The following is a 10762-nucleotide window of genomic DNA, read 5'->3' as shown; positions in this document are numbered from 1 at the left end:
AGCGTATTAATGAGCTTCAATTGTGATGTTGTGTCCAAAAAAGCAAACATCTTCTACCATCAGGCCTTTATAGACTGTGATCCAAGAAAGTCTTAATAATCTCTTGAATAATGTAAATAGATTGATCTCCTTTACTAGTTCATTATAAAACCTCAAATCATTCTTGTATCTCTTTTCTGAACCTTTTTCATTTTATCAATGTCTTTTTTGGAAGAATGGACACAAGAAGTGAACATTAATGGTCTCTCCAGTGGCGTATACAAAGGTAATTAACCTCCTTATTCAGAGACATACATTTGATAAGAAGGATTGAGGTGGGTGGGTCACATGACTTATGAGGAGAGGCTGAGGGAACTCGGCTTATTTAATCTGCAGAAAAGAAGAGTGAGGGGGGATTTGATAGCAGCGTTCAACTATTCCAAAAAGGATGGAGCTAGGCTGTTCTCAGTGGTGGTAGATGACAGAACAAGAAGTAATGGTCTCAAGTTTCAGTGTGGGAAGTCTAGGTTGGATATTAGGAAACAGTATTTCACTAGGAGGGTGGTGAAGCACTGGAATGGGTTACCAAGGGAGGTGGTGGAATCCCCATCCTTAGAGGTTTTTAAGGCCCAGCTTGACAAAGCCTTGGCTGGGATGATTTTGTTGGGGCTCGTCCTGCTTTGAGCAGGGGGTTGGCCTAGATGATCTCCTGAGGTCTCTTCTAACCCTAATATGCTATTATTCTATGATTTTATGATGTGTCCAAGCTACTGTACTCACAACAGTGAATATATTCATACCTCTAACATCTTTCAGGGGGTATAGGGACAGGTTGGGCTTGGGGAAGGGATTGAGATAGGGCTAAAATGGAGAAAAGACAGAATTAAAGAAGACCATTGAATGGTTTCCCTCCAAAAAATAATCTACATTACACAGTTCAATAGAATATGAACATCACTGAGAATCCCAGGCTCACTCATGTAGTGTGAGGCAGAATGAACAATTAAGTAGAACCAAAGAAATAGAGACATGTCTGCATCTTCAGAAGATTCCCTGACAAGATCGTAGCTGTCATTCATCTGATAGAAGAGAAGCATACCGATGGTGGATATTGGTGAATCCCCTTACAATTTGAAGCAAAGTACAGTAAATAGAAAATATCCAGTTATTTTGGATATACTACTTATAGTTATTGTGGAACTACTCTGGGAATAAGGTTCCACAGAATGTGAGCAAAGGCGACAGAATCTGGCACTAAATGTCTGTATCCAGCTTATTTTGAAGTGTCTTTTAGTTAAAATAAAAGTCCTCAGATTCTTACTAAGACTTTACTCCTTCCTTACTCAGGCAAAGCTCCCTTGGAGTTTACCTTTATAAGGACAGAGATGAAGGTAAAAGCTCACAAATGGAATCCGTAAAATCTCACAGGAGAAGATATAATCGTGGTGATAATATAAATGTAGGGCTGGAAGGAACCCTGAGAATTAAAATAGTCCATTCCCCTGTGTTGTGGGAGGATGAAGTAAACCTAGACCATCCCTGCCTTGTGCTTACTTCTTGTCCAATTTTCACCGTTCTCTATATAACAGCCTTTAGCATGTTTGAAGTCTCCTCTTTTCTCAAGACTAAACATGCCCAGTTCTTTTAACCTTTTCTCGTACGTCAGGTTTTCTAAACCTTTAATCATTTTTGTTGCTCCCTAGGGACTCTCTCCAATTTGTTCACATCATTCCTAAAGTGTGGTGGCCAGAATCAGACACACTACCCATCTAAGGCCTCACCAGTGCCAAGTAAAGTGGGACAATTACTTCCTGTCTCTTACAGATGACACTTCCATTAATAAACCTGGGAATGATATTACCCTTTTTCCAACTGCATCGCATTCAGTTTGTGATCCACTATTCACAAATAGAGAAGCGGTGGATGTGGTATACCTAGACTTTTAGTAAGGCATTTGATACGGTCTCGTATGATATTCTTATAATTAAACTGGGCAAATACAACTTAGATAGGGCTACTATAAGGTGGGTGCATAACTGGCTGGATAACCATACTCAGAGAGTAGTTATTAATGGTTCCCAGTCCTGCTGGAAAGGTATAACAAGTGGGGTTCCACGGGAGTCTGTTTTGGGACCTTCTCTGTTCAATATCTTTTTTTAAATTTATGGAGATGTCCTACCTCCTAGAAGGGACCATGAAAGGTCATCAAGTCCAGCACCCTGCCTTCACTAGCAGGACCAAGTACTGATTTTGCCCCAGATCCCTAAGTGGCCCCCTCAAGGATTGAACTCACAACCCTGGGTTTAGCAGACCAATGCTCAAACCACTGAGCTATCCCTCTCTTCATCAACATCTTAGATATTGGATAGAAAGTACGCATATTAAGTTTGCAGATGATATCAAACTGGGAGGGATTGCAACTGCTTTGGAGGATAGGGTCATAATTCAAAATGATCTGGACAAATTGGAGAAATGGTCTGAGGTAAACAGGATGAAGTTTAACAAAGACAAATACAAAGTGCTCCACTTAGGAAGGAACAATCAGTTTCACACATACAGGATGGGAAGAGACTGTCTTGGAAGGAGTATGACAGAAAGGGATCTAGGGGTTATAGTGGACCACAAGCTAAATATGAGTCAACAGTGTGATGCTGTTGCAAAAAAAGCAAACATGATTAATGCAACACAAGTGTGTTGTGAGCAAGACATGAGAAGTCATTCTTCCACTCTACTCTGTGCTGGTTAGGTATCAACTGGAGTATTGTTTCCAGTTCTGGGCACCGCATTTCAAGAAAGATGTGGAGAAATTGGAGAGGGTCCAGAGAAGAGTAACAAGAATGATTAAAAGTCTTGAGAACATGACCTATGAAGGAAGGCTGAAAGAATTGAGTTTGTTTAGTTTGGAAAAAAGAAGACTGAGAGGGGACATGATAGCAATTTTCAGGTATCTAAAATGGTGCCATAAGGAGGAGGGAGAAAACTTGTTCACCTTAGCCTCTAAGGATAGAACAAGAAGCAATAGGCTTAAACTGCAGCAAGGGAGGTTTAGGTTGGGCATTAGGAAAAAGTTCCTAACGGTCAGGGTGGTTAAACACTGGAATAAATTGCCTAGGGACGTTGTGGAATCTCCATCTCTGGATATATTTAAGAGTAGATTAGATAAATGTCTATTAGGGATGGTCTAGACAGTATTTGGTCCTGCCATGAGGGGAGGGGACTGGACTCAATGACCTCTCAAGGTCCTTTCCAGTCCTAGAATCTATGAATCTATTATCCCCAGATCCTTTCTAGCAGTACTCCCACTTAGCCAGTTATTTCCCACTTTATAGATTTGTAGCTGATTTTTTATTCCTAAGTGAAGTACTTTGCACATTTCTTTATTGACTTTTATCTTGTGATTTGATACCAATTCTCCAATTTGTCATGATGCTTTTGAATTGTCAGCCTGTCCTCCAAAGTGCTTTAGACCCGTTCCAGTTTGGTATCATCCACACATTTTATAAGCAGACTCTGGCACGCGTGCCAAACACGGCACGTGAGCCGATTCTGAGTGGCACTCTGCCTGCCTGGTGAGAGGAGGAGGAGGAGGGGTGGAGGGGCCGGAAAGTGTCACGCTGGGGGAAGAAGCGGGGGAGGGAGGAAGCTTGGCTGTGGCAGGGCCAAGCTTCTGTCTCCTTCCCCCCGCAGGGGAGAGCGGTGTGGTGGGGTCCCGGCCCCCAGCCCCACTCAGCCCCCCCGCCCACCGCTGTCCTCTGCGGGGGCAGGAGGCAGAAACTTGTTCCTGCGGCAGCCAAGTTTCCCTCCTCCCCCGCTTCTTACCACAGCTTGGTGCATTCTGGCCCCTTTTCCTCCTCCTCCTTCCCCTCCCCCTCCCCCTCCCTGCCCACGATGGCCCTTGTGAGGGGGAGGGGGAAGAGCGGCAGCCTGCACACAGCTCCCTAGAGCAGGTAGAGAGAGGTAGGGATGGGCCTGGGGAAAGGGGCTGGAACAGGTCATATCCCTCCCAGCCCCCTGCCATGAGCTGCTCAGGGCAGGGAGCTGGGATCACCCCCACGAGCTGAGCACCCCAGCCTTCTGCCCTGCACCCCCGTGCTCCCCGCAGCCCTCTGCCCTGACTTCCCCCCAACACCCACCCAGCCTTCTGCCCTGCACCTCCACACATGCCCAGCCCTCTGCCCTGACCTCCCCCAACACCCAGCCTTCTGCCCTGCACCCCCACACACCTTCCAGCTCTCTGCCCTGACCTCCCCCAACACCCAGCTTTCTGCCCTGCACCCCCCCACCCCACCCAGCCCTCTGCCCTGCACCTCCACACACACCCCAGCCCTCTGCCCTGACCTCGAGTCGCCTCGCTCAGCCCACTGCAGGCCTAGGTGAACAGAACCCCAGGCTGGAAGCGGGCTGAGCAGGCTGGCACCGTAAGATCAGCATTTTAATTTAATTTTAAATGAAGCTTCTTAAACATTTTGAAAACCTTGTTTACTTTACATACAACAATAGTTTAGTTATATAATATAGACTTATAGAGAGAGACCTTCTAAAAAATGTTAACATGTATTACCGCCACGCGAAACCTTAAATTAAAGAGAATAAATTAAGATTTGGCACACCGCTTCTGAAAGGTTGCCTACCCCTGCTCCACACCATTATCCAAGTCTTCAGTGAAAATATTGAATAGTACTGGACCCAGGACAAACCCAGACTCAAAAACTTTAAGGCCAGAAGGGACCATTATGATCATCTAGTCTGACCTCCTGAATTTTGCAGTTTTCAGTACATCATCCACCCTCTCCTGAATTAGACCCATAACCTCTGTTTGAGTGACTAAAGTCTTTAAATCATGAGTTAAAGATTTCAAGTTACAGAGAATCAACCATTTATTCTAATTAAAACCAGCAAGTGACCTACGCACCACATTGCACAGGAAAGCTGAAACCTCCATGGTCTGCCAATATGACCAGGGGGAAAATTCCTTCCCAACCAGAAATACTGTGATCAATTAGACCCTGAGCATGTGGGAGAGACCCACTGGCTAGATACATGGGAAAGAATTCAGTGTAATAACTTACAGCCCTCCCCATCTAGTGTCTGGCTGTTGGATTTATTTGCTAGTAGAAGTTGCAGATGGGTTACATGCCATTATAGGTAGTCTCATCACACCATCCCCTCCTTAAGGTTTTCATGCTCAGTCTTGTTACCAGTTAGGTTTTTTTCCCCGTCTGCTCTCTTTGGAATACTTTTCCAGAACTTGACTCCTCTTATGGTTTGAAACCGTCATCTAATGTCAAGCCTAAATTTGCACAAGAACTGCACACAGTATTCCAGATGTGGCCTCACCAGAGCCTTGTATAATAGTACAAACACTTCCCTATCTCAATTGGAAATTCCTTGCCTGATGCATCCTATGATAAAATTAGCCTTTTTCATGGATACATCATATTACTAGGTCATAGTCATTCTGTCATTGACCAATAAACTCGGGTCTTTCTCCTACTGTCTTTGCTTCTAACTGGTATGTCTGCAGCATATAGCAAAAATTTCATGTTGTTCTTCCATCCCCATTTCTATTACTCCAGTTTTCAAGGTCATTCAATCTCCTTGTGTGATATTCCGGTCCTCCTCTGTATTGGCAATACCTCCCAACTTTGTGTCATTTGCAAATTTTATTAGCACTCTCACACTTTTCTGCCAACATTATTAATGAAAGTTGTAAATAAAATTGGTCCCAAAACCAAACCCTAAGCAACTCCACTAGTAAACTCCCTCCAGCCTGACAGTTCACCTTTCAGTATGACCCTTTGTGCTCTCCTTTTCAACCAGTTTCTTACCCACCTTTCAATTCTCATATTAATCCCTGTCTTCTCCAATGGAACCTGTGGGACCTGACTAGACATGTCCTTCCAATTTGACAATTGCTCTTTAAGTATAGTCTAGGCACACATGTATTCACAACCTACACACTACTGCAATAATATTTGTAAAAAATATGCCTTCTGAGGTATCATTCAAAAACTGATAACCCACTGGTCAATAATATCATTAAGAAATGTGTGTCATAATATTACATGTGGAATTCTGGATACTCACTGATATTGTGCTTTTAAGTCTGACTAAAAGAAGTTTAAACCAAGCATGTCGGGGGGGAGGGGGGAGGGAGGGTTTGCTAAACATGTTTTCCCCAGATAAAGAAAAACAGCCCAAACCTCAAAGCAGGTGTGGCCAAATTGAATGAGCTATTTGTTTGTATCGAAGGTCACAGGAAGAGATTATTTGCCAGTGGGGGAGAAGGCAGCATGGAAGCCACCCCAGACAGTCTGGCATCCATAGCCAGCAGGGAAAAGGAACTTTATCTGGGGACACGTGTCAGAAGAACACATTTCAAAGGTTTAATGGGCTATAAAGAGAGAGCGAGTGAACTCCTAAGTCATTCTTCACTGAGGAGATAAGGAAACCCAGTGCCCTGGACTTTGCGGGGATCCCGGCTGAACCCTAATTAGCCATTGCTGGGAAAGGCAGATTGGAGAGGAAGCTCCCTTTTACAAAGGCTCTAGAGTATTGAGTTAGGTCTCAGCTATTAGAATGTGTATTTTTATGTGTGTTCGTTTGTGACCTTGTCGGCCTGTATTCCTGCTACGCAGGAACCTGTGGGACCTGACTAGACATGTCCTTCCAATTTGACAATATTAAACCAAGTTTTTTGTTTAATACACTTGTTTTACTTTTCCTGTGAACCAGTCCAATGCTGTGTTTGCAGGGAAATGTGTCTATACTTCAGTTACATTAATAAGCTGTAATGTACTAGCTCTTTACCAGAGCAGCAACCTCAATGTCTTCTGTGAATGTACAAGGGTAGTTGCTGTGCATTGCAGAAAAACCTCTCTGAGGAGCTTGGGGCCTCGAGTTCACTGACTGTTACGGGCTAGGCAAGGTTTTGGCTGGAAGAGCCTTGAGGAGTTTGCTGGTGGGGAAGACAGGCTGGTGTGGCAGGGAGCTAACACAGTCTTATCACCAGCAGAGCTCACTCTTGCTGAGGCAGGGAGGTAACACAGTGGCTCACCACTCTGGGTATGCCCAGCAGAATGTCACACCCACCTGACAGCAATTTAACGTAAACAACCTTTCCCTAGTTTTCTTATGGGAATGTCATGTGGACTGTATCAAAAGTCTTACTAAAACCAAGTTATATCATGTCTACAGCTTCCCCGCCCCCCCGCCCCATCCCCTAGGCCAGCAGCCCTGTCAAAGAAGGCAATTAGTTTGGGTTGGCATGATTTCTTCTTGACAAATCCATGCCGGCCATTCCTTATAACCCTATTATGCTCTAGATGCTTATAAATGGATTGTTTAATAATTTATTCCTGTATTGTTCCAGGTATCAAAGTTGCTCTACAAATTCGCACATCCTCTTTGCTCCCCTTTTCTAATATCAGTATTATGTTTGGCTTTTTCAGGTCCAATAAATAAATCATATATGTTAATTCATAGACTGATAGTGTATGAATAATTCAGGTTAAAGTCCAAATTCTGCCAACTTTTTATAAATCAATGGGATCACACATGGGTGAATAGATTCTGGAATGGTCCAACATGGCTGAGTAGGTGTGCTCTGTATTACAACTGCATGGAAAGTTAGATACTTTGGCTACTACTCTAGAAAAGATGCCTTCCAAAAGAGCAGCTCAAATTGTATTAGGAATTTGTTTAACTTAGATTATGAGGGCCTGATTTGCTTACAGTGAAGTCAAAAGCTACTTTTCTATCAAATTCAATCCATATAGGATGAGATTTTCAATAGAACTTTTATTGAATTAAGCACTAAAGTATTATTTAAATTCAATGGGAGTTGGGTGGCTCTGGATTCAGGTAATAATGTTATCTTCATTTTCAGGAAGGGGAGCAGAGAGGCAGAAATATCAAAGCTAAGAGTTTTCACAGGAGTTTAAGGGATAGACCGCAGATTTTTAAAGGCATTTGTGATCAGTCTAGCATATTCATGTATTCAGAATTAAAAGTATTGATGAGAATGGCTCCTTGTGGCCTTGGAATCTGTTAATCTAGGAATCTAGCAGGATTTGCAAAAGCTTCTAGGTGACATTCATTTAATTCAGTGAGATTTTGGTACCTAGGTGCTTTAGAAAGTTCCACTAGGCCCATAAATACCTTTAAAAATCTGGCCCGCGATGACAAAATCCTGTTGAAATCAAATGCGAGTTGAGTGCCCAATTCCCTTTGGCTGCTTTGGAAATCCCAGCATAAGAAATTTATCCAATGATGCAAGGGAAGGCTGTGCCAGAGCAGGAAAATGAACATTGATCAGCAGGGTCTCTCACCAGGGTCTTTTCCCCTTATCCATCCTCCCTCTTTTCATTAAGCCTTTCATTGCATATTCTTCATTTGCCCTTTCTTTAATCCTTATCTCATTCCTTTTCCCAAGGATTTAACATCCATGGAGACAGTAAGAGAGGGAAATCGCACAGCAGTCACAGAATTCATCCTGATGGGGTTTGGAAAGGGACGAGGGCTCCAGGTGGTCCCCTTTGCAAGATTACCAGTGATTTACATAGTAACTATAATGGGGAACACCATCCTGGTCCTCATCATCAGAGCCAACTCTTGCCTGCACTCTCCCATGTACTTCTTCCTCATGAACCCGTTCCTCATAGACCTCTGTTACTCCTCCACCATCGCCCCCAGAACCATGGTGAGCTTCCTATCAGGGAGCAAAGCCATTTCCTACAATGGATGTGCCACTCAATTCTTTTTCTTCGCTGTCTTCCTCACCACTGAAGGTTTCCTCCTGGCAGCGATGGGGTATGATCGATACACTGCCATCTGCAACCCAGTCATGTATCCCATCACCATGTATAAGTGGGTTTGCATTCAGCTGGTGGTGGGGTCGTATATCTGCAGTTGTGTGAATTCCGTTGGTACAAACAGGCTTCACCTTTAGCTGAACTTCTGTGGGTCTAATGAGATTGATCATTGCTTCTGTGATGGCCCTTCCTTGATTAGTCTGTCCTGCAGTGACACTTTTGTCAATAATATTGTGATGTTTATCTTATGTGGCCTCACCATAGCAATCACTGCCCTGATTGTGCTCATCTCCTACTTTTATATCATCTCCACTATCCTCAGGATTTGCTCTGCCGAGGGCCGACAGAGAGCCTTCTACACCTGCACCTCCCACCTGGTAGTTGTGACTTTATTTTATGGGACCACTGCTTTCATGTATGCCCAGCCCACTTGGCTGTCTTCTCTGTACCCAAGGAAAGCAGTATCAGTGTTTTATACCTTTGTCATCCCCATGTTGAATCCCTTCATCTAAAGATGTAGGAACAAGGATGTGAGAGAAGGTTTGAGCAGGGCTATGGGCCACAAATCCTTGAAAAAATGAGCATTGCCATTGAACATAGAGACTGAGCACACCGTGTCAGGGTTCTTTTTAATTTGCCCTAAAAAATCTGGGGTAAGTAGAAAAAGTAAAATCAAATTATGACAAAATGTTTGATTGATTTTCTTCCTTATTACCTGTCCAACTATAACACGAGTTTTTGAGATAAGTGGGTGGACAAGTAGTGTAACAGCTCATCTTTCTGTCTCTCTTTCTGTTTTTGACTGTTGCTACCACCTGCCTCTGTGTCTCTCTCTAGCTAGTTCTCCAATCATACCTGTGCACATCAGTGGCGCCGGAGATTATTCAGAGATTTACAGTGTTCTAAAATGCCTTTATCATTTATGGAGACCTTAGTGCTACAAAACTTGAAACAACTAGTCACTGCCTGAGCTAAAAGAAATATTCCTCAGAATATATCCTATAATTGTCCTTTTTATGAAGCAACTGATACTGTCCACCATTACCTAGGGGTGCTTGGATGAGGAGGAACACTGGGCTGATGCTGTATGTCTATTTCTCTGAAAAGTTAAGATATATCATGTTAACAGCAGGAAAGTATTTACTCTTTTGTATATTTTTTCCTATATCCAAAGAATAGGTCTAAGCCATAGCCAAATCCTAATTAAATTAGTGTACACCACAAAAATACTAGGGCACCTAATGGATAGTTTAAGTGCCTAAGTCCAACATCTGAGTTCACTGAGATCCACGAACCCCTGCTCAGCTGCAGCTTAACCAGTATTGGAGACCTCCTGAACTACCATTGGAAGGAGTGGATGGATCCCCTGGTGCTTGGTCCATGCATGGGGCTCTCCACCCCTCATACCCACCAGTGCATACTCCAGGGGGTGAGGGCAGCCTTACCACTTGCCTCTCGGGTCTTCCTTGAGTGGGCCCTGTGGAAGGGTGCTCCCCACCCACCCCTCACCCCCATTAGGCCCCTGCCCCATGAGGCATCCCTCTCCCCCCCAAAACCTGAGCCAGCTGCGTGACCTGAAGCCAGGCCATTTCCAAACCATTCCTAGGAAACAGCTGTATGCACTAATGCTCCACACTTTCCCTTTCCTCAAACATGTGTCCTACCACAACACTAGTGGTGGGACCCCCTACAACCTGTGGAAGGGGAGGAACCCTGGTGGGCCAGTCTGTATTCCACCTTGGTCCCACGGCCCACCAGGGATATTAGTTGGTGGCTCCTTCATGGAGCCAGGAGCATGGAGGTATACCTGGTGTGGTTCACCGCCCCCCTCCAAACTTTCCCATTCTTCAGCACGAGGGAGACTCTGACGTACATCTATGTTGAGTGCGCCAAGTTGCAGCCCCTTTCCTGGCTCTGCCAGATATTTCTTCTTCAATTCTGGCTGCTCTTTTCGCACACCTCCTGATTTA

The 10762-nt window shown here is 44.2% G+C and overlaps 1 pseudogene; it reads left to right on the top strand.

The window, feature by feature from the left end:
• Positions 1 to 8422: 8422 nt before the first annotated feature.
• On the top strand, positions 8423 to 9373 carry LOC128847117 (olfactory receptor 12-like; annotated as a pseudogene).
• Positions 9374 to 10762: the final 1389 nt, after the last annotated feature.

Source organism: Malaclemys terrapin, chromosome 12, assembly GCF_027887155.1.
Source record: "Malaclemys terrapin pileata isolate rMalTer1 chromosome 12, rMalTer1.hap1, whole genome shotgun sequence".
Lineage (NCBI taxonomy): Eukaryota > Metazoa > Chordata > Testudines > Emydidae > Malaclemys > Malaclemys terrapin.
This window is presented reverse-complemented; position numbering and strand designations above follow the sequence as displayed.